This window comes from Pangasianodon hypophthalmus, chromosome 2, assembly GCF_027358585.1.
Source record: "Pangasianodon hypophthalmus isolate fPanHyp1 chromosome 2, fPanHyp1.pri, whole genome shotgun sequence".
In the NCBI taxonomy this organism is placed as follows: domain Eukaryota; kingdom Metazoa; phylum Chordata; class Actinopteri; order Siluriformes; family Pangasiidae; genus Pangasianodon; species Pangasianodon hypophthalmus.
In genome coordinates, this window is record NC_069711.1 from 26999846 (window position 1) to 27027010 (window position 27165).

Consider the following 27165-nt stretch of genomic DNA (forward strand, 5'->3'; position numbering starts at 1 on the left):
CAAGAGACAGAACCAAGTCTAGCAAAGGGTAGGAGAGAGACATGTGGAAACACTCTGCCCTGGCCCAGATTAGTCCTTGAGCATGGCAACCTATGCAAAAAAGCCAATTACACCCCACCTGAGAGGAGGGAAGCTACTGAGCCCTTCCTTAGTCTGCCTCTCCTTTACTCTCCTCACCGGGGGTCATGTGATTCTCGGCAAATCTGCATGTCCTTGGAGCTGTGGGAGCTGCTATTTATAGCCCTCATCTCCGCGAGAGAGGGTCTGATTGGGACGATAGGGGGTTGAGCAGGAGGGGATGAAGGAGGAGGGGTGTAAGAGAGGAGGCGACTGTTGCCAATCTCATCCTCATTCCCCCATAGGGAGCTGGAGTGTCATCGCTGAAAGCACCCCAAGCCGTTTATGGCTTCAGCTAATTCATGTTCAAGCCATATGTTGATGTCATCAACTTTCCCCACAGATCGTTTCTGATGGTTCTCTCTCTCTCTCTCTCTTGCTCGCTCTCTCCCTCTCTCTCTCTTTCTGATCACTGGCTTCCTCATTAGCAGGGGTCTCTGGAGGAAGCGCCATCTCGCAAAGGCATGGTCAGCGAAATCATCCAAACAGATACTGTCACTTCACTAATAAATCAGATGCTGTTAAACCCAAGTGATGGGACTCTGTGAGCCTGGATAGACATGAAAGTGCATGCTTTTGAAATTCAATCAATAGCTCTGCTAGCTATTTTGAAAAGTATAAATAGCGAGGCTTCCTTTCCTGCAAGGCACTTACACTGTTGTGGATGGATAAATTTTAATAAATGCCTAAAAAGAGAATATTGCAATTATAGACTACTATCTTTAATAGACAAAGCTAGTCCCAAACCATTTAATCCAAATCTCCTCTTTTAACTCATCCCTTTTATTGGCTGTGAAATGATGTAAGTTGTATCAAATCCAGATGTAATTGTGCATAGCTGACAGTGGGGGGAAAAAATAATACAGCAGTTGAAATAATGGCACATTGCAAGTGAGGAAAGTTGGGAATTCCTTAACAGAAGACATGTTATAAATTCATTCCAGCATTTTAAAAAATGTATTACATGGGACCCAGCCATTATGGAAAAAAAAGAGAGAGGCATATGTGAAATGTGAAAATTGTCTAGGGGTGATGAAATGATCAACGGGAGGTATGGGCAATCTCCGTAATGACAAAGAGATTTGACTTGGTAGTTAGAGCACTCGCCAAGGTGATCATTTACCTTCAAACTGGACAGATGAGACTGATGGACCACAGCATCAGCCAGCAACGAAGGGTGTAAGTTAGAAAGAGAGCAAGAGAATAGAGAGAAATGTACATTGTGACCTCTTTGTAAGTTAATAAGGAACAGAATTACTGAATTTAAGTGCCAGCAAGGTTGAAATTACTCTAATGGATTCTTAATGGGTGGCTGCTGTCCAACTGGAGACAATTAAGTGACTACCCAATAGAGCAAAAGTGGATCATGCCTTGCCAAAACAAACGCTCAAATGGAAATATGAAAGAATAGCTGAACGGACTGCACCGTGTGAGTGTGTATGGATGTGTAGGCAGTAGCAGGGCCAAAGAGACCATGACTCACTCACTTAAAAAAAACAAAGAAAAAGAAACAGATTTGTTTCAGTCAAAGACACGTTCTAACCTTGAGATGGAAACTTCGGCGTGTCCTTTCTTACACAACGCGATCAGATACCTGCTGGGGTTATGATGTGTTTCCCCATCTCTCCACTAGTTAATGTGAGTCCGACAGCCATTCTGTCCCTGCAATCAGGGGAATGATTGTTATCATGCAGGCCTGGACGCTCCCAAACAGCCTGCGCTCACCACTTCCATTTGCATAATAGTGTCTCATCACCACGAGCCTTCTGTTTGTGCTGTAACAGGAAAGTCGCCAGTCCTTCATGCCTGTTTTAAAACCAAGTTTTGGGGGAAACACAACAGTTGAGAAAACCTCAAATCTTCAATTTTCTGTCCTTTCGCAGTCAAGAGACTTCTCCACACAGCCACACAAGAACTCAGCGTGAGAGACGATTGAGATACAGACTGAATGAAAGACCAGCTGACTTCAAGTAATCACAAACAAAGAACATAGTAATTTCCATCTGCAAATATGCTGGATAATCATTGGTTCTGCAAAAAAATGGATAGCTGAGACTAAGTTTTCCTAGTTGACCAGCAATTCAGAGAGTAGCCGACTTCCATAGCTAAAGTTAAACTGTTTCAGGACATCGCTATTTTTAGGCTGGTTTATTTCTGCAGCAAGGAATGCATCAAACTGTTCTCAAACACCCAAATACAGATGAAAAGACGCAAGACTACACTGTTAACAATGAAAGTAAATAAATCAGTGCAATAAATGTATCATATTACGCTACTTAAGGATGTACCAATTCTAAAAAACACTCAATGTGGACAAGCTGGAGGCTCAGCTGAAGTAGTTGATTCTGTAACTGAGAGCACATAGTGTGGCACGGAACCTTCTTATACATTACAAACTGAAAGTTTGTGGACACCTCTCATAATTATTGAGTTCAGGTGTTTCCACAACTGCTAGTAACAGGTGCATAAAATCAAGCACACAGCTTTACATTTTCCACAGACAGACAATGGCAGTAGAATGAATCATACTGAAGAGCTCAGTGACTTTAAACTTGGCCTGTCATAGGATGCCACCTTTGCCACAAATCAGTTTGGGAAGTTTCTGCCCTGCTAGATCTGCCCTAGACAACTGTAAGTGCTATTATTGTGAAATGGAAGTGTCTTGGAAGTGTCAGACCAAGGACACCAAGTGCTGAAGTGTGTAGCTTGGAAAAAATCACCTATCCACTGTTGCATCACTCACTACAAAGTTCCAAACTGCCTCTGAAAGCAACATCAGCACAAGAACTGTGTGTCGGGAGGTTTCTGAAATGGGTTTCCATGGGCAAGCAGCAGCACACAAGCCTAAGATCTCTATGTGCAATGCCAAGCCTTGGCTGGAGTGGTGAAAAGCACACTGCCACTGGACTCTGGAGCAGTGGAAACATGTTCTCTGGAGCAGTTCTGTTCAGGTCAGTTTTGTACATATGCTGTTCTCTGTACAGCATGCGTACAAAGACATTTTAGACAATTGTATTCTTCCAACTTTGTGGCAACAATTTGGGGAAGGACTTTCCTGTCCAGAATAACTGTGTACCTGTGCACAAAGTAAAGGTTACATAAAGACATGTCGTGATGAGTTTGGTGTGAAGGAACTCCAGTGGCCTGGACAGAGTCCTGACCTCAACCTCATTGAACACCTTTGGGAAACGCTGATTGTGAGCCAACTCTATATTGATTCACATGGTTTTGGAATGGGATGTCTAGATGGTGTGATGGTCCATATATTTTTGGCCATATAGGCTAGATTAGTGCTGGATGGAAGAAGCAATGTTTACAGTAGCATCTGGGAAGTTGTTCAACTCCAGGCTTAGTAGCATCTGAAAACAATAGTGGATCTGACTCTAAACTATCTGAGTGGGATTGAATATTAATGTGCAACCTGTGGCTCCAAAAGCTCTGGTCACAATAGAATACACACTATGGCACAATGCAAATATTTTATTTAAATTTGATTTAGCTTTAAAGGACAATAAAAATAATGGTGGGAGGAATTCCTTCTGGAGTTTAGCAAGGCAATGAAAAGCCAGTCACTAGTGAAAGTATTGAGTATGAAAGCTCTTAAAGTCAATACTGAATGTGCAGGTAGAGAAAGCAGGTGCAGCTACTAGCTAGTATTAATGATACTGAGGTTATGTGATGTTACTCAATGAGCCTGGAGCATGTAGTGCCCTGTTGGTCCAGAAAATCTCCATCTACTCAACATTTAACATCAAAAGGACCAGAGCCTAGTGCAGGCCTCTCTATTTACTAGCCTTCCTAGCAGGCGCTCATTAGCAAAACATCGAAATAATCCACATGAAGAGCTAGAATTAATGATCTCGTCATGCCACGAGTGCCCTGCATGGTCTGTGCTAAGTCGTCAAACACACACATACACACACACACACACACACACACACACACACGCACGCTCATGCATGCCCCTGTGCTGGGGTGCATGGCTGTTAACGACTGCTCAATTAGGTGAAATTAAGGAGTCGCTGTGAGGTCCATGCTGAACTCATTAAGATGGCGCAAGCGGAAGCTGAACAGTGTCGCGCAGTATTAATCCCTCCAAAACGAGACGGGGCTCTGTGCAGCTAGCCTGGCCCTGGCTCTAATGAGGCTCAACACCCTCTCCTAATACACCGCCACACTGAAATATAGCCAAAGATGTTCTGCTTGGCAATCCCATGTGGCTTTGCTGCAAGAGGAACGTGTAACATCCAGACTGAGCTGACTGGACATGCAGTCTGAAGCCCCTAGCGAAAGTGTTTAAGTTTCCTGATTAAATATTAATACAAATTATTAGTATAAATTACTTTAAATTGAAAACCTTTAGCTTTTTGAAACATTCTTATATGAACAAATTTCATACTTGTCTTCAGTTGTTTTACAATGGAATGAATTTGACTGACTACTTTTGTGATTTATCGTGTCTGCTCTATTAATACCATTATGTGTGGATTTATATGCTGCCTGATTTATGTAAAAGTATTACCAAATCTGAATTTAGGTTTCCTCTGGGTTCTCTGGTTTCTTCCCACCTCCCAAAACATGCCTGTAGGTGGATTGGCCATGCTGAATTGCTCCTAGGTGTGAATGAGTATGTGAATGTGTGTGCATGGTGCTCTGTGATGGACTGGTGTCCCATCCATGAAGTATTCCCGCTTCACACCCGGCGTTCCCAGGATACACTCTGGATCCACCGTGACACAAACCAGGATTAATCGGTTAATGAAGATTAATGAATCAGAATCAGAATCTCTTTAGTTTGCCAGGTATGTTACACATACGAGGAATTTGTCATGGTGTGTGCACACATGCATGACGTGTAACATACTAAACAGACCAGACAAGTGCACGGACTATTAACAATATTCAAGAAGATAGACATTTAACTAAAAGAAATTTTAAATAAAAATAGAATAATGGAGTAAAAGATTAGTTATAAAGAAGCACTTGTGAAAGAAACCAAAGTGAATGTATATACATATAGATCAAATAAAATAAAATGATATTGTTTAATGAGTGAAAGAAACTGAAACATGTATGAATATCCTGTAGTTTCAATTAACCATGATGCCATGTTTTTTTTTATTTTTTTATTTTTAGAAATGGTAACGCCTGTTTCCTGCTAACACACTGTGTCATCACTTATGTCATCTCTTAATGACTAACACCTGATATTTACTTAATTACCACAATCCTCCACTGCTGTCAGTAATTAAAAACACACATTTTTTTGTCTTACGAGAAATGAATGATGTATTCACATAATTTAAGATAACAGTTCACAGAAATAGTAATACTTCATATATTCATTAAATAAAAATAAATCTAGTTGGTTGACTTTTACACCTTTAGATTATGGATTGCTGTGTACTCTATATATGGAAAAGCCAATTACTGTTAAAAACAATAAAACAAAAAAATACACAAGCATTTTTAATTGCCAAATTATTAGATGCATAAAGTGTGTATCATCCATTTTTGGTTACATAAAAATGCACGCTGAGCTCGCCTTAAAGCAATACCAAATGAAAATATGACTTAAATTAATATACAAGCCATGACACTCTATATATTGAGTGGCTTTTATTTGAAGATTAACTACTAATGAAATCTATACAGCTCTATTAATAACCGTTATAAAGCATGCCCCAGCCATGCATAAAGCATGCATCACTAATTAGTGTAAAATTTAAATGCACGCTGTAAAGCCATACTGAGTGTCTCGCACAAGACTAAGGTGCCAAGCCATCACTGTACTAATTAGTTTGCAATTATGTTTATTAATTTCTCTGGAAGCCGATCTTCACTCCAAAGCAATATACAATCATGTTGCTACATTTGCCACAAATGGAGACATCAGTTCTGGGGGGAGGGGAGCAAAACACATTTGACAGCGTTTTTGCCCACTCAGCTGCCTTAAAGTGAAGGAGGAGGTTTAGAGGATTTCAAGGAACAGGAATCCAGTTGGGTTGTAGTTCCTGTGCTAGTGTTACAATCTAAGAAACATTCGGAATAAGTGCATGCAGCTGTTTTCTTAACAAAGCTGACATCTTCTTAGTGTCCATTCGCTTGACTGCATCATATGTGTGCCAGCCTAGGAAAACCCAAGGCTCAAATTTTGACATTTCTACTATTAAGTGTACCTCAGACTACTGATTCATTTTCTAAGGCAAAGGGTTGTCATGCCAAATGCTGACTTTATTTAATTTAATGCTGTTCCCTCTTTTTTTTAATGTAAAAAACATTTAAAGTTAAAGCATTTTTTAAAAATCTGTGTACCTCCAAAAGTGAAAAAAGATAACATTGTATTTAAACACTCCATTCCAACCCCACTGAGATACACCAACACACTCGTTCTCTAAAAACAACTGCTGTTTATTTATTTATTTCATTTGCATTTAATTCAATTTGGAATGAATAAAATATTAAAATAATAAAGATGACCATTTGTGATGAGTAACCACTTTGACCATAAGGATCATCCACATCAGTCTCTCTAGTCTCATCACTTGAGGTAAATTTTAGTCACGTTGACAGACACGAGCCTCATCGTTGTCTTTTAACTTGCCTAATCACTGTTTGCTTTTACATTGGTGCTGAAAAAAAAATTGCTGATTATTTCAGGGAGTTTTTCTATTAGCATTCAAAAATGATAACTTTGTAACTTTGATGGCGCATGTGCATTACAGACGATTTGACAGCTGGTATTTATACCATTTACAATCTGAATCTATTAGGCTTATGTCCATTTTGCTATGGCACGTAGCCAATGACTTGATCAAGGCATAAAGTTCACTGCATTAGGAAAGCTAGAAAGTTAGCAATTAAAACTGACTGTTTTTACAGCTATCGTAAACTGCTTCCTTATTTACTTAATGTGATCTCTGCAAGTAGATAGCATAGGCAAGGTAGCATAGGCAAGGTTATAAAGTAAATAAACACATTCCTACCTCGTTTTGGTTATATATATATATATATATATATATATATATATGTATATATATAATTTTTTTAAAAGTACAAGTGTCACAGTATGTTACAGACAGAAAGTGGCAATTTTGGAAACTCGATTTTTTTGTCTTTTTTGGCTGTTGGCCGCAGCATCATCTGACAGGCTTTTCCAGACTGCTACACAAATAAAGTGCCAAACTGTAATACAAGTATAGCACACCCATATTTCCTCTAATATTGGAAATGTATAAAAAGCATTTGAACGGCTGCCTGCATTTTAGGACAGGAGGCCTTGCAAAGACAGGTGAAGTGTCCTCAGCTGACACTGTGATGAATGTGACTGCATCTGCTATACAATGACAAGATGAATTTATATGTATATATATATATATATATATATATATGTGTGTGTGTGTGTGTGTGTGTGTGTGTGTGTGTGGTGGTCTGGGAAAACCCATTGGATGTCTCTATAGCTGTATTCTGGCAAACAACCAAAAAAGATGAAAAATTTTATTTTATTTTTTTTTTATGACTTTGACTCCTCAACTTTAAATAAAGTCCCCGAAAATGTTTTTAATAACTTTCTAAAATAAATCATGTTGGGTAAATAAGGAGCCAGTTTAACAATTGCAGCTGTGAAAATGTCTGTAGCCTATGAATAAAAATATGCATATTTCTCGTGGTCATATTTATTATTTAATTAATTTAATTTAATTTATTATTTAATTTTATTTATTGCATGTTAAATTAAATGCAAATTAAATCCATACATAGTAGTTGCTTTTAGATCTTCAGTGTATTCGTGTCTATTAGTAGAGTCAGAATGAATCTTTAGACACAATTTTTAATTTTTTCATTTTTGGGCTAAGCACATTTTAAAATGCTAGAAACTTTACCTGTGATTGAGATAAAGAGAAATATAATTAATTTTAGGTTTCAGAACTATATATAGTCAAAAATGTCAAAATTTCACTATGTGAATGGGTTTCCCAGAACACCACCCAAATGCTTATGTAAAAATGACAACGTTGCTTATTAGTTAGTCTCAAAAATTCACCCATGTTTACTCAGTAGTAAAGCCAGGAAGTGTGACTGACGTAACGGACTGCTCAAATATCCGTCATCGACTGTAAAGAAAAGTGCAAAGGCAACTTGAACCCCAGGAGGAAAAAAAAAGGGCAAGGATTCTGGGGGAATTTGCATCCACAGGAAGAAGGAGAGAAAACACATTAATTGGTTAAATTGTCACCAACTGCCACAACAATCACCCCCAGAGTGAGAGGCAGTGAGACGACATATGCTCACTCTCTATGTCCGCTCCCACGTTCCGTGCCCGGGGCCCGAGGAGAACCGAGCTGAGCTGAGCAGAGCTGAGCTGAACTGATCGTGCCCCGGTGACGGCCTTTGGATGCCAGCCCACTGCCTCTGCTCTAATAAGGGTAATCAGGGACCCCATGCCAGGTACCAGGCTCTCCTCACAGCGGAGACGTGGCAAAAGACCCACAGCAGGCCTGGCAGTGTTTACCCAAAACACACAACACGCACGCACACACCCGCTCGCTTGCCTACACAAACACACGGAATTCACAATAAACACAGCTAGAGCTCGTACAAACGTCCCTTGCGCATATTCGCTGAAAAGCATAACAATGAAACATTGTCGATAGCGTAAAATTGATCACGGCTGCACTCCACCAGTGGGATATTGATTATGCTCCCTTTTGAAAGTGGCCTTTTAAATAGAGCTGAGTGGCCTGAGCGCACAATTAGCAAATCTAACTGCTCGTTTTCGGAGCTGCTGGCTCCATTAATCCCCACACCGCTGTCAGTAATTTAAGCGCATTCAAAGGAAATTGAGATTGGGCAATATTACAGAAAGCAGCATAATTTTTCATTATGCCTATTATTAGAATGAATTCGAACCACATGGAGGTCTAAGAACAAAAACTTCAACATTTTTCTCTCCTGTCTGTAGGTTAAACTATTTTTACAAACCTGTTTTTTTTTAATTGCTATCCAAACTGACAGAACGTGCAAAAAAAATTAGTATTTGCAGCATGTATGCTACTCTAAAAGTGAAGCACTGACAGTAGTCCTTCTTTAAAATGCGTCAGTGAGGTGGGACACACACACACACATTTGTGTGAGTCGCCACAGTGTGGTTGTGCCAGACCACTACTTCCTGTGGTCCAATGAAAACACAGTCCCTAATCTGATGCTGCCGGCTGGCATGGAAATGGACGGGGTGGGGGGGGGGGGGGGGGGGTGGGGGGGGGGGGGGGGGGGGGGTGGTTCAAGGCACTCCCAGGCCCTGTGAGGACACACTGTGCTTCATACACTGAAGTCAGTGTGCGAGTGTGTGTGTCTCTGTGTGAGTATCTGTGTGTGTGTGTGTGTGTGTGAGATAGGCTCTGCTTAGGGCTTCTGCGTATGTGTGTGATTTCATGCTCGAAGGCAGACTCAGTGAGCCTAGGCACCTTCGCTGTACAAATAGCACCACGAGTTTTAAATAGCTGTGTGGTGTCACTTTGAAACCTGCTTCACCACCTACCAAGGGACCTAGAGACTCTTTTTCTCTCTTTTTTTCCCTCTCATTCTTTCTCTCTCTGACCTCCCGGCACTCCAAAGAGTCACACATCAAGACATCCCGTCCATCGTAGTAAACGTTGGGGGCGGATCAATCAGAGATGTCTGACGATGCCATCATTTCCAGCCCTTGTTCCCTTAACCACACGAGGAGGAGATGAAGAAAGCAATCCTGGCTCATGCAGATTGGGTGTCAGTCAAACGCTGCGTCCGCACACACACACAAACACATTAACGAGCTGTTCACATCACCATAATCACAGTGGCTAGTGACAAGAGGCAAAATAACGCCCTGGCCCACTTTTTGACAGTCCAGGAAATCAGTTGAGAGATTCCAGGGTGGGCAAGGTAGTGATTTGCAGAGGTGAAATGGTTATGACACACGGAGAGGAGGCCAATTTCTAGCCCATCAAGTCAGTTTTTAATTTTCGCCCCTCGTCTGGAGGCCGGCGAGGCTGGGCAGCACGTCTACAATGCTCTGGAGGCCTGTAATTGAGGTTAACATCTCGATTGATTGAGGAATGTTGCATAATGGCACCTTTTGCTATATGGGTTCCTGATGCATTTGCCCTACCGTCTGTTTGTGTGAGATATGGGAGCGGAATTTGTTGATGTACAGCCAAAAGTACAATAGCAGTTACATCTGACCTGACAGTGTTTTAGATTCCTAGTACAATATGGTCCAAATGTCCAAGTCTTTATTTCACCTGTTACTAAAAAGCACTATTTTTGTCACATTTTGTAACTCCTCTAACCCCATTTTTCACTGCTTTAGGTGACATGATCTCATGTTTGTAAATTCATAATCTATTCACATTTTCACTGTGAAACAAGCTAATTCCTGTTATTGCTTACATTATAGCAGCTATAAATGGTCATGTCCTCACCAGCCTCTGTCAAACCACAAAGCCCTCCATTCTATTTTAAAGTTCATTCCTGAACTTTAAAATAACTTAAATAGCTTTAGCTCTGTCTGTTACAAAACACTGCCAGTGGAGACTCCTTCCATAAATGCTTTCCTCACAGAAAACTTCACCATATCAATGACTAACGTTTTTATATCCCTTTATGTGGAGCGACAGTGAGAAATAACTGTTACTATACAAACACTAACATAGTAGAATAAGATCTTTAATATAAACCTTGCAGCTGGAACTATTGTCAGAACTGTAGTCAAAGCTGTAATAAAGACAAGCCTGTTATGCTCCAGTTTCAGAAAACAATTTTTTGGAAAGTGCCAGAATAACAAGTATCAACTGAGTAAAATTGTTTTGTTTTTGATAAATGCTCAACACAGTAGACCCTCACACTCTTGGACCCTCTTACGCATATAAATTCTACAAAGCATATTTGAATGAATACACTGTAATATCTAGCTGTGTTTGTGCAACACCTGACAGCACTGCATATGTCAAAATGCTTATGGTAATAGTATTAAATTGCATTACTGGTTATTGCATAAACATATTCCTACACTCATACTGTGACAGTGATAAATCTGAGACAGAAGGAAAGCTGATAGATATGATGTTGGCTTAGCAGTGTGTGTGTGTATGTGTGTGTGTGTGTGTGTGTGTGTGTGTGTGTAGGTTGGGACGAACTACCTGTACCTGGCCTTCTTGCATTGAATGTTCGCGAATGTTCGTGAATGTTCTGTTTATGGCATGCCAGCCTTGGCACCAATAACCATGCTAGATCTACCTGACTGGGTCTCCTGGCTTCTGCCTCTGCTCTGGGGCCAAGTTCCCATGCCTTAAAGGTTAAAGTGAGTGAGACCACCTGCATACACACACAGAGAAGTTTAAATCATCTTAGGGTCTGTTGAAATAAGCTAATGTGTAGTAAACAGGTATGTGGAGAGGAAAGTGGTTCTGGATTATTTTAACTAATTAGTCAGAAGTGGCCTTTGAATATGAATGAATAATATTATTTTAGGCAATTATGAAATAAAATGACAATATAGGCAAAGCAATATGAGAAACAAGGGAATAGAAAATTGAACAATTTCCTTGTCTGCACCTTGTCTCATGCTCCATGGTTGTGTATGTTTAGGCAAAGCACAATTTCGCAGGGGAGATTATACAGAACGATTAATTGATCAGACAAATACGTAACTATTTGCATATGCTATCAATATAGCAGAATAATATATCGGGTAGGTCACAAGCACATTAATCCTAGTTGGAGTTGGAAGCTAATTGATGTTTGTACCTTTCAGCTAGTTATCTAAAGTTACTACTGTTCTGTAGTAATACTGTAGATTTCAGGTAGCTAATTAGCATAGATTGTAGTTAGCTAGTTACTGTAGATTTCAGGTAGCTAGTTAGTGTAGATGTTAGTTAGTTAGTTACTATAGATCTTAGTTAGCTACTTACTATAAATGTCAGTAGGCTATTTAATGTAGATTTCTGTTAGCTAGTTACTGTAGATTTCAATTAGCCTGATAGTGTATATGTTAGTTAGCTAGTTACTATAGATTTTCAGGTAGCTATTTAATGTAGATTTCAGTAAGCTAGTTAGTGTAGACTTCAGTACGTTAGTTACTATAGATTTAAGTATTCTAGTTACCGTAGATTTTAGGTAGCTAGTTAGTGTAGACGTTAGTTATTGTTGATTCCTGTAGTATATTGTAGATTCCAGTATGCTAGTTACTATAGATTTCAGGTAGCCAATTAGTGTAGATTTTAGTTAGCTAGCTACTGTAGATTTCAGGACGCTAGTTAGCGTAGATTTCAGTATGCTAGTTACCTAGGTAGTTACCTAGCTAGTTATCCTACTGCTATTAGCAACAAAGCTACCCAAGTGTACTGTACATTTCTGTAGAACTACTGTAGATTTTAGTAAGCTTGAATTTCAGTTAACTAGCTAGCATTTGTGCTGCTACTATTAGCAACAAAGCTACCAAATGTTAAAGATATTTTCTAGAATTACTGTAGATTTCAATTAGCTAATTTTTATTATAACAAATAACAAATTAGCTAGCTTTGTTGCTGCTGAAACAGATAACAAATTAGCTAGCTTTGTTGCTGCTGCTACTGGCAAATTGGCTCAGTAACCCAGCTTCTCTCAGTTTGCTAGCATTCATTGCACTATTCATTGATGCCGTTAAATTATTTTCATCATTTCCAAGTTTGATCATTTGAACTATCCATCATTTAACCGTTCTCTGTTAGCTGCATTCATGGGTCACATGGGTCTATCTGTAATTACCACCCATCAGCTGGAAAAAACAACAAAACAAAACAAAAATGTTCATGTCAACTTAAGTGAATATGAAATCAAAATTGTTGGGAGTTTTCTGAGTGTGCCGATTTCACCAATCAAACCTGACTACATAAACATGCTGAGCATCCAAATAAATATAGCTGAAATAAATTGAACCACCTACTTCAGTTCTGACAAGGTGTACTGTTATATAAGAAAATACCCAATGATGGGATGATATTATGCGGCCCAATGCAAAGCAGAGTTACCACCTCAGACTTGCTCATTTTCCAATAACAGCACATCCCGAAGTGTTTTATTCCTCTTACACCACAACAATTTACCAATGATTACATTTTATTGTTAATTAAAGAACCACATGTCCTGCTTTTTATCTGTTTATAGTTACATTTAATGTTGTGGAATGTGCATGAAACAAGTTGGTTTATTGTTATCAATTATGATATAGCTGCTTTAAAGTCATTCTCAAAAAAGTTGTGTCTAGTGAGCAGGTAGACAGCTTAGACTATTCTTCTTTTCCCTCGACCTAATCAAGGCACTATGAGAAAAACTACGATCCTCTTTCAGACGATAGGAAACAATGGGATATAAAGCCATACGTGGGTACTGTAGAGAAGCCTGATGTCTCTCTTTCTCTCTCTCTCTCTCTCTTTCACACACACACACACACACACAAATACACACTTGCACAGTCGCTCGCATAAACCCGGAATACTAATAGCCTGCCACCCCTTCCCAACCCCCCAACACACACACACACACACACACATCCACTGGATCAGCAGGAGTCCAAATCAAGCTGATTTTCCTCTTTGATTCAGACGAAGAGCACAGCTCAGATTGCATTTCAGAGAGAAGGGGATGAGGGGGCACAGAGTGAGAGAGTGAGCAAGAGAGAGAAAGAGAGAGAGAGAGAAGATGAAGAAGGAGAAGAAGAAAAGGGGGTGCGACAGGCATGTTTTGCATATTATAATGTGAAAATAGGAAACAGTGGAGACGAGTCAGCGCAATAGGCCTGTCTCTGACTCTGTGTCTATCCAAAACTCATCACAGACACACATGAAAACATATCCAAATGAGCACAACCTCAAATATATATTCATTTCTTTACTGTTATATGTTATATAAAGATGTGTGTGTGTGATTGTGTTATTCTTAGACTGCTGTACAGCAATGTGTGCATGCTGGTAACAGCAAAGCAGCTCATGTTCTGAGTGAATCTAATGCAACAGCATCTAATGTAACTCGCTAAATTACACACACCTGACAGAAACACCCCCAGTGAATGTTCAGTCAGCTGACCTAGCGTGGTTGTGTGAGTGTGTATATGTGCATATTGTGTGAATGTGTGTTGGGTATTGGTGTGTTCTTCACATTGCTGTGTGATTATAAGAGTGTGTGTATGCATGTGCGTGTGTTCCTAATGCACCACACCTGCTGTCCCCACACTGTTGTTACTACTAGGGTCACGGCTCAAACACAATCCTCAGTCCTGATCGAAACTAATACACACACAGATGAGTGGGCTGGATATATCACGCCATGCAGACGCACGCTGGCAAAAGAACATTAAAATAAATCTCTCAGGGTGGTTGGTATCGCAGACTACATTAACAGTCACAGTGAAATCATCCAAACATGTCCGAACTGGCAGAGCGCAGAAACACACTGATGGTTTTGTTGTTTTGGCAACAGACTAACACACAATGTAACACACCATGTCTATGAGGTGAATTTAATTCAAGAGTATCTGGTGAACCATAGAAAAATGCATTTTTATACAAATTAAACACAAGTAATTCAATACCTGCCTGTTCTGGTGTCTTTGGGCAGCTGTGTATCATCACATCATTAGTGCATACACAAGAGCCCTATAAAAAAATCTAGATCTTTGAGGAAACATTTGCATCTTGTGTTGCAGTTAAAGTCTGAAATGGAACTGAAATGGATTTAATTGGGATTACATCACGAGTCAACGAGTCAAAATAGTCAATAATATAGAACTGGGAGGAAAAAAAATCAATGTTTACAAATAAAAAAGTTGTAATTGCATAGGTATTCCCTCCGGTAGGTGTGAAACCCCTAGATTAGTTCTGGTGCAACCAGTTGCCATCAGAATTCATATAATTAGTTGAAGTCCACCCTTGTCACATGAGCTCAACATAAATACATCTGTTCCTGGAATGCTCTAGAGATTGTTAGAGAACATACCTAAACAAGCAGCACTTTGATAACTGCGGAGCTATCAAAACAAATCCAGGACAAATTTCTGGAAAAGTATCAATCAGTCTTACACTGCAGCCTAGTGTGTGTGTGTGTGTGTGTGTGTGTGTGTGTGTGTGTGTGAGAGAGAGAAAATCAACTGATTGACCAACATGATGCTACCACCATCATGCTTCACTGTAAAGATGGTGTTCTCAGGATGATGAACAGTGTTAGGTTTTTGCCAACATTGCACTTTGTGCTAAACTCAAACAGCATGACTTTGGTCTCCTTAGACGAGAGAACTTTTTCCACCTGTTTACTTAGTCTCCAACATGCCTTTTAGCAAACTCCAAACAGGATTTCACATGGCTTGCCTCTCTTTTATAAAGCAGAACTACGTTAAAGTGTCCAGGCCTGTGAACAGCTTCTCTGAACTGAGCTGTGGATCTCTCCAGCTCCGTCAGGGCTACCCTTGGCAGACTGGTTGCTTCTTTGGGTTTTAGTGGATGGTCTCTTATAGGCACAGTTGTGTCATTTTCTTTCTTTACAGTCTTTTAATTAGTAAATAATTTTACAAATGGTATATTTTGTATAGATTCATAAAATCATCCCAATTAAATCAGTTCCAGATTTAATAACACTACAAAATGTGGAAATGTTTGTGGGGAGTGAATACTTATGCAAAGCACTGTACCTACAAAAACAGGTGGGGTTAAAATGAATACATAATCACCAAGCATGGTTTTGTGTACTGCTCAGATATCCAATCAGTAATGTGCATCCACAAAACCTGTGTAACAAAAGATAGCTGATGGTGTAATAAAGTTGATGTGTGAAGCGTAAACTTGCACTTCAAAATGCTTACGCAAGTGTACATACAAGTGTATATCTTACATAATCTGGCATAAAAAATTCAAGATATCCTGTGTGAAGCAATACATCCAAAATATATTTACTAGGCTGGAGAAGAAGCGCTACATTACTGGAAAGAATTTAACTAACTTGAACCAGGCCAGATGTTTAATTTCTGTAGATACGACATACAATATTCTGAAAAGCAATCACAGTGAGATTAAAACAGAAAAATAAGGGGAAAAAAAGAATGAAATATACTTAATTGTCTGCAACATTTTTTCTGCAATTAGCTAAAGCTACACTATAATATACATAGTAAAATTAACACACAGTAAATTCCACACACAGTTTTTATGTCACTAAATGAAAGTAATAAAATATATCCTTTATTAGCACTAGGCCTTTAAAAATATGATTGAACTACATACAAGTTACTTGATTTAAAAACCGCAATGCTAACACCTCACTAGTAGTTAGCGATATATATCATATTTACTAGCATTGCTACTGCCCCACTTTGTTCATAGGTAGCTATGCTAAGCTAAAACACTCAGACACAATTGACAGATTTTGCGCAAAATCAGAAATATGTGTCAACTAATTTTGTTACACTGGATTGCAAGAAATGGGACAAGCCTTATAAGATTTTCATGTTATGTCTGCACTAAAAGGCAGTCCTCATTGGTGCTAATGTAAACACAGCTTTGTCCTAAAGTGGGTTCTAAAATACCACAATGCTGGCACACCTCGAATGTCACACCCCCTGTTGCGCCGCTCTTTCCAACATCAACACAGATGGGTGTATTTCTGACCGCAAAAATAGCAACTGAGCGCCAATGGGAAAAAATTTGGCCTCCACTCAACCACATTAACAATACATCAGAATTATACCACCAAGTTGCATGAAAATAGAGCTCCAAGGTGTATCAAAATAATGTGTTTGTACATTGGCATGAAGCAAGAACACACCAGTGAGCAATGGCAAACAAGCCAACAGACTACAGATTGTTTTTACCACTCATACACTATTGGATATGAATAAATTGAAGATTGTTGAAAACTGGGACAGAAACGCCAAGTTACAGTTTGTGAAAAATGTCCAAAAGGAAACAGAATTCTGGGACAAGTCTTAGCTACAGGAGATAATGAGATTCCATCACTATGGTAGAGGTTAAAAAGGAAAGTAAGGAGCTGCAAGTTTGATCCAAATCATCTTAGCTCATCATGTTTTCTGAACATGGTACAATGGGCATGTATGATGAAATGGAGTTGCCTAAATTTTGTAAAATCAAATGCAAGAACATTAACTGTCCCTCACTATCTAAATATCTGAATATTACTGAAATGAAGTGAAGTGTGGCCAAGTATGGTGACCCATACTCAGAATTTGTGCTCTGCATTTAACCCATCCAAGTGCACACACACAGTAGTGAACACACACACACACCATGAACACTCACCCGGAGCAGTGGGCAGCCTTTTTTGCTGCGGCGCCCGGGGAGCAGTTGGGGGTTCGGTGCCTTGCTCCAGGGTCTCACCTCAGTCGTGGTATTGAGGGTGGGAGAGAGCGCTGGTCATTCACTCCCCCACCTACAATCCCTGCCGGACCTGAGACTCGAACCCACGACCTTCAGGTTCACCTTCGGGTTACAAGTCCAGTATTTGCCCAGTATTTCAATAAATCAAGAAAAGTGTCAAATCTAGGGATGAAAATTGCTCCGTTACCACCACCCGATACCATGCGATACTGTGATACATGTAATAAACTTAGTGCATGCTGTTGTGCTAATGAATAGATGACACAGCAATCTGGACACATTTCCTGAATAATCTTAGCAATCAGAGCAAAGCAGACTGCAAGCTGTGCTCTGTTAAAAATATCAAGAGGAACTGCTTAAAATACAAGTAACCTGATAAAACATCTCAAACGTAAAAGTCAGCACGAGGCGTTCATTGCTAGCAACACACTGCAGCAACCAACGCTGCAGCAAATGCTAGGTGAGTGAAGTTAACCGCTCTTATCCAGTATGTTGTCCTTGATGATCAGCCGCTATTTGTCATTGTCGACAATGAAACATATTTTACTTACAGCTGCACAGAAGCAGTTTTCCAAAGTGAAACAAAACGTAATCTTTTCCAGAGCAACCCTACTCGATCCAAGGTTACTACTGTTACTAGCTAATACGCAATAATACAATAATACAATAACTGAATTTGAATATGCAATACCATGTGCAATGTCACTTTCTACTTTTCACTCTACTTTTCTACTTCTCCACTTATTGTACTTACTTATTTTTTACTAAAATATCTCACTTTTTTTCTATTCTATTATGCACTGCGGTTATTTTTACCATTTTATTTATTACTATATTGTCTTTTATTCTTACACTGTAGTGATGTATCTGTTTAAGCAATCTCTGGCACAAGAATTTCCCTTGGGATGAATAAAGTTCTTATCTTATCTTATCTTATCTTATCTTATCTTACGCTTTTTAGATCTTTTCAAATTAACTAGCTAACATTATAAAGAGTAGCCTAAATGCATGCTACATGTTTTTCATGGCCACCATTTAAACCAGGGAAACATGAAAATAACTAAATAAAATGTTCTGTGACGTAACTGATTGATTAATACTAAGTAGGATACTCATTCCAGTATTGATATCAATGAGTACCAAAAAACATGTACTCACACTTGGTCTGAAGAAAATAGTATTGCTGTATCCCTAGTAAAACGTCTGGTGGAGGAGTACCAGGAAAGATTCTTATCATCTGTTGATGTTTTTAATCCAGACACACTGCACAGCTATGTTAGCTGCCCAGTGGTGTTATGGGATAACTGGGAAGTTTATCACAGTTGCAGGTATTGCTAGTTAACGGATATCAACTTACACTCCTTATAGTTTTGTGAAATTAGAATTTTTCCTGGTTAAACACCCTGGGATTCTTCACCAACCCAGATGTGAAGAGTCAGTAGACTTCTGTGAAGTGTGTATGAGATAACTTTATAATGTAAAAACACAAATTTGAGTTTAAATGGGTCAGCAGGTTGGCAGATAGTACATAAGGATCAGAGGCTATTTCATCGAAAGATGATTTATTCTTTTCTGAAGTAATGTGGGTCATTTTAGCCATCTTGCATCTCTAGTTACAGTGAATCCATAAATTTGGTCCCAAATATGGCGACTGCTACAAAAAAAATCATGCGACCGAAATGCAAGGATACTGTATATAGATAACACCACTGAATTAAAGATGATGTTCTACACTTCAACTTAATATTCCCTGTTTTATTTTAAAACAAATAAGCTGAAGTACAGAGGCAACACAATTAAAAGTGTGTTACAGCCTAATTACTGATGATCTGAGCTGTATATTAAGGCAGATAATGTAAAAGTCAGCGCTAATAGCTGAATTCTCAAATGTTGTTTCAGCTTAGACACACATCTGTAAACATTTTGCCATATTTTCATGCAAAAGATGTGCAACACACACATGCACACACACCTACACACACACACACACACGCACACACACACTTGACACACAAACCCAAGTGAAGAGTCCCAGCATACCTGCCCAGTGGTAATTAATCGCTCTGGTATTTAGGCCCAGCAGAGTAGACAAATATGACAGAGACAGGGACAATTAGGAGCCCTGTTCAAGCTACATTAACTCCCCACGCTATAACAACTGCGGCTGCCTTGTCTCGGCTTGTAAAAAGCAGCGTGGGGGTCGTTCCTCACGGGCTGCCGAGATATTAATGAAAGAAAAGGAAGATTGTGTTTATTGTACTCCCATAATAGCAAATAAATTTCAATTATCTGCCGCGTCACCCCTTTAACTGCGAGTGGCGACGACTGCAGACAGCACATGATCGTTTGAGCAGTTGTGCTTCAGGCTGTAGAGTGTAGAGTGTTAAAATGTGTTTACCTTCAAAGTAGGGTGTTAAAGGTCACTGATATGACTTTTTTCCTCATAGAATTTTTTCAGTGCGTCCCCATTAAGTGATGATGCAGTCTGCATACTTTGTAGTGGAATGAAGATGCTTTGCATGCGTTGTTGTGTGTACCTGTAGAGAGAGGTGGCAGTGAGAGAGAAAATGGAACAACAGAAAACGAATGTGAGAGAAACACAGACACCAGAAAAGTGTTTAGTATTCCTCTTTCATCTGGCAACCGAGAGATCTGCCCTCTTTTCCTCTCCTCTGGCACAGGAGAAGACAATATTTAAGCAATCACTGGATGGGGCAGCTAGAAACACTGGACAGAACGTCCTTTGATTTCTTACAAAGTCACTGCAAGCCAAGTTCAACTTTATGATAGCAAAGTACAAAGAGGGCCGATCAGGGCTTGCTGGTTATGATATTGTATTTATAAAAAAATAATCGTAACTTAGCGTTACCTTTATGAAAACAATTTTGAGTCACACAAGGTCTCATTATAGCCATAAAAGTCTTACACATACACACCAGGAACACACTCATTGAAAGACAGAGTGTATCATGCCATATCTTCTAATTAGTGAACATGATAAACAGAAAAGCTGCACTTGCTGTTAGCTAGCTCTTTCATTCCAAGCACACAAAATGTAGTTTAGTCTATTTATGCTTCACTGCTATGTTATGGATGTGTCAGCAAAGCAGTCTTAAATAAATTAGCCCCAATGCACACAAAATCTACGGGGAGTTTCACCAAGTGTAATCACCTGACACGACTGTCCACAATACGCTGCTTGAGTCTACAGTCTGGGTTCGAAAGAAATCAGCCCTAGCCTCTGCTTCGTACTGTTCTCTGAATTTTTACTTGGTGCTATTCTTCCTGGCTCCATAAAAGTAATAAATAATCCATATTTAAGACATTTGTTAAGAGCAAAGAAGATGACGTGGAGGCAAAAATCGAAATTTAATTTAATTTAAACTTAATTTTATGTGTTTTATTTATGTATTTCTATAATCCTGCTGAGTCATTCAGTATCTTATTCATTAATTCATTCGTCTTCAGTAAACGCTTTAACTTGGTGAGGGTTGCGCTGGATCCAAAAAGAAGAGAATTCACCTCAGATAAGAAATCCAGTCCGTCCCATGGCGTATCTCTTAGCTATGATTCATTAATTAGTATATAATCATCTCTTTAAACAGGTTTGCCTATAATGTTGTGTGCCTACTTATTCCTCATAATAGAAAGAAATAAAAACTGAAAAAGCACTCCAGTATCACACTCCAGTGACATGTCGATTTGTTGGCTGTTCACCCAACAGGAACCATTGGAAAGTCCTTAAAAGTTTGCTTTGGTGTTGCCCCACTTCACACAGCAACCAGTAATTGCTCTTATGCGCACATTAGCACTCCGCTCATGCAGGGGCACGCAGGCTCTCATGGGAATGGAAAACAAGTAGGTGTGAGACGAGTGGACGCACGGACAGAGGAACATGGCCGCTGGCATCAGAGAGAGCCACTGGTCAGCATCCAGCTGTCAACAACAGCTACAGGGCCACTGTTTTATTTCCCTGTTCGATTTCATTACAGAAATGGAAGTGACACACAACTTGCAAAGTAAAGTGTATTATTCACAATAACTCAATTGAATATCAGAATCAGAATTGGCTTGATTGGAATTTGATTTGCCGTTTATTCACATTGACACAGACACTGTATAAAGCCAACATGAAATAACAATAGGGAAAAAAGTTAAATAAATGTACGAATAAGAAATAACCAGTGCAAGTATTTAAAAAAAATCTTAACCTTTGCAGTAAAGCGGATCTCATGAGAAAGTCATACATATTCAAATAAATACAGTATACTCGTGAAAAAAATCTAAAAACACTAGCCCCACCCCTAACCCAACTTCTGGCTTATATGTGTGTGTTGAAGCATACAGTATTTGCGTCACAATGCAGAGAGGATTATGGATAAGCGTAGTGAGCAGAGGCACACTGACAGACTCATGTGTAGTCCTCCAAAAGCCTAACAATGCACTGTGCAAATCTGTGGTGCTGTACTTTGTCCAGGCTTCAGGTGAATGCTGATTGGTCGAAGCAGGGAGGTGTGTCCTCGTGCGTACCCTTAGACTTTGTGACGAGACATTGTGATGCTGCTTCTGTGTGTTTTAATCAAGTGTTTTGGAGTAATATTGTTGATAGAATTTTTTAATCTGGCCATGTTTATTATATATTTTGTTTTATTACATAATATAAATGCTCATTATATACACGCTTTGGCTGTGGAGGAAGTGTGAAAAATCCTGAACTGTTCCCTGTCTGGTTGAGTTTAATACCTAACACCACGACATCTGTGAATTAGAACCTGGAAGTAAGTAGTATTGATCTGCTTCTACTTCTCCATTCATTCTGTAGTGAAACACAAAACTTTCATTTAGTTTTTCATTTTCTGCCCCCTAGTGTACACGTTCCCGTTAAGTATGAAAGAAGACACCAGTGAGATGTCCTCACGTGTTTATTGCGTGTATACGCAGAAACCAGGTCTAACCTGAATCCCTTGATCTACATGAATGTTTTAATGATTGGCGTTTTGATGATTATGGTTACGGCGAATCACAAGGCTTCCTTTTCATGAAGCCTGCGTCTGATTGGCTAAACCAACTGGGCAGCTGTACTCAGTTCTGTAGAGTCAGATTTTCCCATGCCACAATCTTCATGCACCATAGTGTCTAGTGAAATGAATAGCAAAGAGTATCATTACATATTTCATCTTACGTGTATTATTCAGCAATTACTATGAATTATTCAGTAACTACAGTCAAACTAAAAGGAAAGGTATCCAGTTACGAGAGCAGTCCAGACCTGCCGAATGGTTTTGAGAGTTTAAGTGGCTAACCTTCATGTGAATTTATTCAAGTGAATTTGCAAATATGAAACCACAATGGTGCAGTATATATAGACTGAACAGTACAGTAAGAATCGCATATATATGCGCATATATCTAGCCAGTAACATTCGGAGCCATCACCTTCCACCTCTCTGGCTCTCACCAAAAGTTTTAAGCACTTTTTACTAAAAAGCTATTTCACACAACGCCAGCCTCAGAAAGAATTTTGGCCTGAATTTTTAAATGCAGGTGCATTCTGCATATGCTGTATTGTGCTAGTTTGCTGTATTACAGTTATGACTCATGTAGTCTGTTGAAAATATTTATGCTAATGGTATTAGCTTATGGTCACAATATGTCAGTAAGTGACATTAAGAAAAGCTTAAGAACAAAAGAAATAATTTGCTCACTTTAATAGGTATATACTAATCTAAATTATTGCGACAGTGTTTTTTTTGTGTTTGCGTGTGTGTAATCAAAGAAAAAATCTGCTTTGAGAAATAATCTTGCCAGACGGATCTCTTACTGCAAATTTTCAATAACAGCAGGAAAGTTGCGATTGAAAATAAGCTTTCGAGAAAGCATGTCCTCCCTGATAATTATTATTGTTATTACTATTATTGTCCTCATTCCCTCCGCTCCTCCAGTAAAGATGATAACCTGTGTAGGCTTGCATGAATTCAAATTATCCCATTTGATAGAGAGTCTGGCACAAAGTGCCCAATAAAAATGGCTTTTATTTATATATTTCTGATCTCAGGCAGTGGCTGGGGCTCTCTGTGCGCCTTTTGCCTCTGATTACAATCAGCTAATGACGGCAATTCTGCCCTGAGGTGGGGGATTGTGGGAGATGGCATACGGTGGCCTTCACGTCAGCCTGAGAGGGGCCTCGAGGACCCTCTGAAGCAAATCCCCTGAGGATAAAATACAGGAGCTGCTCTGAAAGAAAAGAGAGCAAGCGAAAAGAGAGGGGAGGCGTGGAAGAGTGCAGGCGTTTCTAAGCAGGCTTTAAGATGGCAGATAAGGGTGTAAGAAAGAGACTGATCTGGTGGCAGGTCAGGTGGGATCCAGAGTCTCCATATCGCACTAAAGCCCCATGCCCCAGAGCCTGGAGAGAGAAAGAGAGAGAGAGAGAGAGAGAGAGGGATTTTACAAAAGGGGGAGAGGACTAGCTATAGTGGGGAGGGGAAAAAAAGGAAATCGTTGGAGTGAATAGGCGCGCATTGTAAGCGCCCTGCCGAGGCAACCTGCACCCGCCGAGACGGGCATGACGCGCAAGTGACAGCGGAAGAATGGCAGAGGGTTTCTCCTTGCTGCCTCTAATGCACTCGCTTATGACAGCTAAAGGGGAGAAAGCAGGAAATTGGTTAGGAGGAATTACTGGTGTTATACAGCTTGCCATCTTACAAATGAATACCGTTTAGCTTTGGCATATAAATGAGTGGATTTCGCTGCAAGAGTGTGGGAGAGCGAGAGAAAGAGAGAGAGATGGTGACAGAGGGAGAGAAGTGGCAGTAGGAGCAATCAGTTGTGGGGAAAATTTTCTGCGCCTTCTAAATGAGTGGGTGCGTGCGCGCGGGCATCTGTATGTGTGTGTGTATGTGTGTGTGTGTGTGGCAGTCGAAATTATGCAAGCAAGTAACAATGAGCAAATTGAACCTCGAGCAAACGCAGCACAAGGTCAGGCAGAAAGACAAGGCAAGTGGGTGGGAGCGAAGAACAGATCATGATAAATTGGCTCGCATTTTCCAAAACGCTGGCCCTAATGCCCCGCTCCAAGCCAAGCCTGCTAGCCTGGAACTTTCCGCTCACTAATACCTCCACGCAGCCATTTGTGATGTATGAAAACCAGGCTGTGGCACTAATTGCACAATTACAAAGCGGAAGCTGAGCACTGCCGAGGAGAGGGAGGAGGGGAGTCACGCCCAAACGTGTAGGCATTCTGCCCTCCTTTGCCTCTCTCTCTTTCTCTCATACCTCAATATTTCTTCGTCAGTGGTGAAGTAACAGAGTGTGCATGTGAGGGGGAGGAAGGAGTGCAAAATAAAAATTTGACTCTTGCATGGAGGAAAGGAAAATTTATTACTCACTGCTATGGGAGACTGTATTTTGCCTCTGTGCTTTACAGACTCTGTTGACTATCAGAATGAGGAATGGACATGCATTAGCTCACTGCCAAAATATTGCTGCCACCAATGCATACACGCCACACATCCTCCACAAGTCCAGATACTGCCCGGGTCAATAACTCACCCACTCAGCTTGATGTACAGCTAATGATCGTTCTGTGCTCCCTTTTTATTTTCAGAGTCCTGACAAGCTATAGGAAGTGAAATAATGAGGTATAAAGCAAACAAATGACAAAATGCATTTGGGTTGTTTTCACACGTTTTCTTTTGGACTGGGGCTGTTTCCCCCGAGAGCTCGGTACGTTTGGTTGTCTGGATTGATCCCTCGTCTTTTTTAAAACATTTGGTGCAGTACGCATCATGTGTGGAAGCTATCTGCTCTCAGAGCTGTTCCTAGAGTACCATCCTACATCCAATGTCACTTCCTGTTTCAAGTTTCAGGATGGTGGGGAAAGGGTTGGTGTGGTCACTGGAGCAGAAAGAATTGATATATTGATATAAAAACATAGGACTTTCATACGACTGTAGTTGTAATTAGTTCATCTTTGCGGCGCGAGTGCTTGCACTGAAAACAGCATGAAAAATGCATGCCTTGTGTCAGCCTGTACGACTAAAAATCTTCCGATATGAAAATGGCCGTTGTTTGCAAGTATTCTTGCACACTGATATGCCATGCATCCTAAAAGTGCTGTTCTTTGAGTGTAGATACCAAAGAATAATAATAAGAAGAAAACGTGCATGCGCATAAGTGACATATGGAATTGCGCAATTAATCCACTGTTTAGAAGGAATTTTTCAATGTGAAAGCAGACGTGCAATTTTAACGTACAATTATGAGCCCCTCCCCCAAACAAGCCCAGAATCAGCTCTAGATACCCGGGCCAAGTGTGAAAACCAAGTGTGAAAAACATCTAATAATCACAAATGCAAAATATCTTCATTTGTTGTCCATATACTGTATGAGCACAACCATCACTTTATCCCTGTCCTCATTCATTCTTAAGGAACTATTAGACTTCTCAAGGATCTATTAGACTTCATCCAGCATCCGCAAACACCCTGACTTCTGAGATCTGAGAGAGTCTCGCAGTGAAACAGTAGCGAAAAGGCTCAAAGGTTAAGCCTGTAATTGTTTTCCCTCTTAGAGTCATTAAAGAGCTTCCCCGCACAAACAGATGGTCACAAAAAAAGGCAAGTCTTTTTTTCCCTTTTTTTTCCTCTAGGATGATCCCCTGAGTAACAGTTAACATCTCGGTGCATATCAGGTGGATTCTGTGAAGCGCCATTCCTATTTATCTCACGTCTCGTTCAGAGATAGCTACCTACAACTGCCGGTGTGACCTCCGGTGCGAGCGCATTAATTTTGCCTCAGTATTTCTATGGCATCAATTAATAAAAAGTGACGAGGTCTCTGGCAAATGAACACCCACTGATAAATGAGGGCCTGGACTTAATTGCTCAGTAAATTAAGAGCTCACAATAGTTACGGTGTGCACTGGTTTTAATATTTAAAAAGTCATTAGACGCTGGAACGTCTAGCTTAGTTAAGTGCATAGTGATGTGCGCTTCGCCCTAAAGAACACAGCGATGAAATGGAGTAAGACTTGAAAGCAGAAATTGAAGGCAACTAGGATTCTTAATTTCTGTGAACACCCTAGCATGTTAAATTCATTCTGTGGTGTATAAAACTAACCATGTAAGGATTCAAGGGCCAAGCACGCACACACAAACACACACACACACACACACACACAAGCATATGTGCACCCACTCCCTCCCACACACACTGAGGTACCAGAGATGAACACTACCCAACATTCCTATTATCCACTAAAGGATAAGACATAAGCCTCCAAATGTATTTAATAATGTTATGGATTTGTTGCTGCATAATTTGGATGACAACAGGCAGCTTGCATGCCAGCAATAACTGCTGCGATATGATCTTGATTACTATGGAGCCATAACAGCGCTCTATGGTGCGGGAAAATGGAGCATGTTAATCCCTCCGAAAACCGAGGACACCAAGCGTTTATAATGATGGATCACTTTCAGTAATTTCTCTTTATTATGATTGGGCAAGATCAATATTTTAGCAGTCCGGTTACGGTCTTTAGTACAGTGCTTAATATGTATTATTCATAACCTTTGTCAGCACGGGAGGGCCAGCATTTCTCAGGCTGAGAGAGGAAGAGAGAGAGTGAGAGAGAGAGAGAGAGAGAGAGAGGA